Source organism: Propithecus coquereli, unplaced genomic scaffold (assembly GCF_000956105.1).
Source record: "Propithecus coquereli isolate 6110/MARCELLA unplaced genomic scaffold, Pcoq_1.0 Scaffold10, whole genome shotgun sequence".
NCBI classification, from domain to species: Eukaryota; Metazoa; Chordata; class Mammalia; order Primates; family Indriidae; genus Propithecus; species Propithecus coquereli.
The window spans coordinates 1322532-1328658 of NW_012133858.1; positions in this window are offsets into that span (position 1 = coordinate 1322532).

The following is a 6127-nucleotide window of genomic DNA, read 5'->3' on the forward strand; positions in this document are numbered from 1 at the left end:
AAGAATCCACACGTTCCCCAATACACAGGCTTGCCAAAACCAAAACCCCTTTCCTTTACTCCCTCTCTTTACTCCGCCCAGGTTCCCTGTGAGAACCTCCCCAGAGACAGTCTCACCCTGAGCTATATTAAGCTGCACTTCTGTTTGCCATCCCGGGACACACTGCTTGCACATATTTCTTCCCTAGTTTTCTCTACAGCTTGTTGCCTTTCTTCCAAGTGTGTATCAATCATATTACGCTTCTGTGATCAAAATCATGTTGTGTGATGCTGATGCTAATTGGTGTTAAACTGCCCTGACCTGGTTTCCACTGTCCTCATACTTTCCCTTTTGTTTTTGCCCATAGCCCTGTGTTTCTTTGCTAATATCTTCTTATTTTTAAGCACCCTTAGACTGTCTCACATGTTATTTTGCTACCCATCAGAAACTTTAGACCATTACCTTAAATGGGAAACGAGTTTCTGTATTCATAAATTAATCCTAGAAATAAATTTGTGTTGAGAATATAACAGTGTTTAAAATTCCAACTAGATACCATGGATTACTGAAGGCTCTAAGCCCCAGGCCTGTCCTTTCCTTATGAAAAAGGGAAAATTAATTAGCAAGGATGTGAGAGATGTTAAAAACTTAGCAATGCTGAATGGAGACTTTCTTCCATATGTAATTAGTGGATTGAAAGGATATAAAACATGCATAACTCTCTCACTATGAGATTTAATGTTGTTTGATGCTGGGTCTATGTGATACCTAAAGTCTTCTTGTCTAGGGGAACATGGCCCACACTTTGGGAAACCTGGGTTTAAGCAGGTGGATGTCTGTGGGCTTAGGGAAAAGGGAGCGGTAACAAGAAGCTCTGCTTGATGGCAGGGCAGAGGCAGGGCTTGGACCTTCCACACCCACACTGCTCGCAGCAGTCTGCGGCAGTCTTCATGAGCAGAGGCTATTACAGAACTATTAATAATTCAATTCAATAGCCCGATTCACCACCGAGAGCAAGATACACTGCTGAAAGATACAGAGCAATCTGACCTTGGAAAAACCACACAACAGAAACCGCTAACTTTGCACAGATTTTTACTATGTTCCAGGCACCATTGTGCGTGTTTCACATGCGTTAACGTATTTTATTCTCTCAGAAAGCCTAGGAGATACATGCTATTATCATCACCCCCACTTTACAGATAAAGAAATTGAGAGGTTGAAGAACTTTTAAGATCACAGGGCTAGGGAGTAAAGAAGCCAGGATTCAAATACCAGCCGTCTGGCCCCAGAGCCAGGTGATTAATCACTACTCCAACCAAGCTCAGAAACACAACAGAAAAGCCCCTCCCAAAGGTGCACATTGCAACCCTGCAGGTCTAGCTACATAATTTGCAGGGCCCAGTGCAAAATAAAAATATGGACTCCTTGTTAAAAAAAAAAATTACGTTTTTTAAGATGGTGACAGCAGAGCATGAAACCAAGCACTGGGCTTTTCTAAGTTCAGGGCCCTGTGTGACTATATGGGACACATGCCCTGCAACCAGGTCAGCCATGCACTATTAATCCCCAGAGGAGCTGGGCATTCCAGACACACTCGTATAGTGTCACTGACTGCGAACCCAAATGAAGCTTCCACTGGCTAAGGAAGAGGGTTGTAAAGGATGAGAAAAAGCTTATAGGGCCTTTGAGAGCAGTGCAAGTGTTTCTTACAGAAAACATCCAGACCCCAGGGGCATTCTGGTGTCAAGTGTCACTAGATTGTCAGGCGAATGATGATTAAGGCTCCTCAGCCCTTTCTACAGCAGAGGCTGGTGGAAGCTTGGCCCCCACAGATGCAGTGACGGGTAGGAGGGAGCCCATCTCAAGCACCATTTTGGGAACGCTGTCCTCAACATCTGGAGCACAAGATGCCAGGGAGAGACTGGAGATTTGGATGGGTTGATGAGGGAGAATATTACCTCCTGTCTTCTTCTGATCTTTGATGATCCACACTTTAAGAACAGACCCAGGACAGACTTTCCACTCCTGTGTCCTACAGCTTTGAGGATGGCTAGGGACTGTAGAGTGGTTAACAGCAAAGAGGGTATGTGTACTCATTTCTGAATAGCAGGGCTGGCTGCTTCAACAAAGGGGAGCAAAAGATGGGAGCAGGAGGGCAGGGGAGAGGAGAGAGGAGGTGTGAGCATGGATGGAGGTGACTGCAGAGAAGCAGTTGTAGGGCACACAAATCCGCCTGTCCATGAAGTCCTTTGAGGACTCCGTGAGTTCACAATAGCTTCCCTTGCCAGTGGATCACAAATTGTGCCTTGACTACAAATCCCCCCATGAAAAATCAAGCCTTGGCCAGAAGGGACTTTGTCTTGTCTACCATTAATATTGTAACCCTAATACCTAACATACAGTAGGTTCTCAAATATTTGTTTAAAAATGAATAAATAAATAGTCCCAGGGAGTATTTTCTCTCCTAAGCCTTACTTTATTGGTAGAATTCACCAGTGAAGCCATCCCAGCATTGGCTTTTCTTTGTGGGTAGTTTTTCCACTAATTCAATCTCTTCACTTGTTACAGATCTATTCAGATTTTTTCTCTTTTTCTTTTTTTTAAATTGGTACTAATTTTTTTTTATTTCAGCATATTACAGGGGTACAAGTGTTTAGGTTACATATATTGCCCTTGCCCCACCTGAGTAAGAGCTTCAAACGTGTCTATCCCCCAGACAGTGCACACTGCACCCATTAGGTATGTATATATACCTGCCTGACACCCGATGAATGTTATTTCTATATGTGCACTTAAGTGTTGATAAGTTAATACCAATTTGATGGTGAGTACATGTGGTGCTTGTTTTTTTCCATTCTTGGGATACTTCACTTAGTAGAATGGGCTCCAGCTCTATCCAGGATAATACAAGAGGTGCTAGATCACCTTTGTTTTTTGTGGCTGAGTAGAACTCCATGGTATACATATACCACATTTTATTAATCCACTCATGTATTGATGGGCACTTGGGTTGTTTCCACATCTTTGCAATTGTGAATTGTGCTGCTATAAACATTTGAGTGCAGGTGTCTTTTTAGTAGAATGTCTTTTGTTCTTTTGGGTAGATGCCCAGTAATGGGATTGCTGGATCAAATGGTAGTTCTACTTGTAGCTCTTTGAGGTATCTTCATATTGCTTTCCACAGAGGTTGTACTAGTTTGCAGTCCCACCACCAGTGTATGAGTGTTCCTAACTCTCCACATCCATGCCAACATTTATTGTTTTGGGACTTTTTGATACAGCAGATTTTCTTTTTCTCTCGACTCAGTTTCAGTAGTTTGTGCCTTTCTAGGAATTTCTTCCAGAAAGATAAGAAAGATGAGATAAGAAAGATAAATAACTACCTAAGTTATCTAATTTGTTGGCATGTAATTTTTGATGACATTCACTTATACTCCTTTTTATTTCTATAAGGTTAGTAGTGATGTCTTCTTCCATTCCTGATTTTACTAATTTGTCTTCTCTCTTTTTTATTTGTCAATTTTGTTGGTATTTTCAAAGAACTAACTTTGGTTTTCTATTCTCTATTTCATTAATTTCCACTCTAATCATCATTATTTTCCTTCTTGATCTGATATTCCTCCACATCATTTTTTTAAATAGTAACAGCTACACATCTGACTTGACTCTTTTGTTTTGTTTCTGTTTGTCAGTATTCCTTGAAGCAGCAGATCCTTCATGGCTTACTGCCCTAAAAGGGTAGTGTCATGGGGTAATAGATAGTTTTCTTAGGAAGAGATGCATTTGTTAATAAATCAAAATGGTATTCTGCTACATATGCATAACTTATCTTCACTCTTGGACTACAAAGATCTGTTTCAGAGACACATTTGGAGTGGAATTTTCCCTAAGATTATCCTCAATAAAGTCTAAAGTATAGAATATACTCATTTTCTCACTCAAATCCTGAGGCTCCAATGGTTGTTTACCAGACACCCTCCTTTGGAATTCCTAGAGGAATACCACTGCCTAAACATCATATTCCTCAGGCCAGAGTGCTCTAATAGACACCTAGACATTTTGAGGTGTCTTTTGAGCTCAAGAACCATCTCTTTTGCTGAGAACTCACCCCTGTCTACTGCATGGGCAGTCTCAATTGTATTGCATGACCCTGTCCTTAGCCCCAGCTGATTGGACCAGAAGCAGACACTTGACTCAATCTGGATAAGTGAGATTTCCCTCCTGCAAATTTAAAATTATGAGTAAGAGGCAACCAATACTCTCTTCCAGTAGTTGGAATGGTTACATATGAACTCAGGAGCTCAGGGCAATCATATTCTACCAGGAGGACAGAGAAACAGGGATGACCAGTCTGTAGGAAAAGAGAAACATGTTGCAGGTCTCCTGAGAGAAACAGAAAGGGAAGATAGTGCCTGCATTCCTGATGGCTGTTTCCCTCATCTAGTCCCATATGGAAACCTAGTGACATTCCTGACTTTGAATTCCTTAAGGCATCCCTGTGCTTATATTATCATAACTTCCCCTTTGCTTAATCATCATTATTGTCAACATCCTATCAATGTTATCAACAAAAAGGATAAAACTTCTTGAACATTTAGTATGTGCCAGGTAGAGTTCCAGAGTCACATTACTCAAATTATCTTATTTAATCCTCCCAATAATTCCATGTATTACTTCATTTTACAGAAGAGGAAACTGAGGGACAGGGAAATTAAGTAACTTGCCTGTGGTTATACAACTAGCAGTGTGTGAAATTGGGATTCACACCGAGACCATCTGACTTCAGAATCTGGGCTCTACCACCATGTTATACAGTTTAGGCTGTTCAAGTTGGTTTCTGGTACTTGCAACCAAAACATCTCAGCTAAATACAGCTCTCCTCAGTCTGGCCCCACTCTGCCTACCTAAAATCACAGCAATTTTCCCCCGTGTGCTGACGCCAATATTCCCCTACAACTTTGCTACTGCTTCCCCCTCCTCCTTTGAGATTCTACCCCTCATTCAGGGTCCACTTCCAGTTCTATCTCCTCCAAGAAACCAGGTCACCCACAAGTCATATCAGTACCTGCGCTGCCTTGCAATGGTGGTCAATAGCTTACTGCATGTATGGCAGGCTTCTATGATGAGATTGTAAGGTCTGTAAAAGAAGGGGCTGTTTCCTCTTTCGAAGTGTCCCCCACAGTGTAATTCATTGTAAGCATGCAATAAAAGCTCTTTGAATTGAATTGAAGACAATAATCTTAATAGTGTAGGCAAAGGCAGGGAGAGAAGGTCAGGCACAGAAAGGCTACACTAAAGGAGGGATTGATGTCTTTTTCATTAAGTGTCAGGTTTGGCCTTCATTTATTTATTTTGTTTTAAAATTTCACCTGTCAATATTGCATTTTGACATTTAAAAATCTCTGTAGGAGAAAGCTATGGTTGTACATAAAGGGTATTACATTGAAACATAGATCTTCCCTAACTGCTGAATTCTCACCCAGCTCTTGATCTCCTTGCTGAGTGGTCGCAAGGCTGACATTCTGAAAGTGACATACACTATTCCCTCAGCCTCAAACACACTTCTGATCTCACTCTTGGGCATACCCCAGGCTCTGGGATGACCCTCAGAGACTCCCCCATCCCACAGGAGGTTGGCTTCTTCCCCTTGAGAAGAGCTTGAGGGTAATGAGATTGTCCCAGTGCCTGAGTCCTTCCAGGCCTCAGGAAGGATCAGTCCTCTCTGATCCCCAGTATTACTCCTCATCTATGAAAACACAACTGTTTTCTCTATGTTCCATTTACTGTCCTGACAGAAGTCCAAACTCAATCCATCCAAAATCAAATCAATATCTTCCCCAAAGTTGTCCCTCCTGTTTTTATGATTAATAGCTACCACTATCATGCAATCATCCAGGCTTGAAGCCTGAGTCATCTTTGACTCAGGAGAAAGTTCCATGGGCTGATGAGAAGAATGTAAATTCAGCTTTATTTGGGTGGAATGTCCTATCAAAATCCCATTATCATTCTTCACAGATCTGGAAAAAATAATTCTACGCTTTGTATGGAACCAGAAAAGACCTCGTATAGCCAAAGCAATCTTAAGTAAAAAGAACAAACTGGGAGGTATCAGTTTACCAGACTTTAAACTGTACTACCAGGCTAT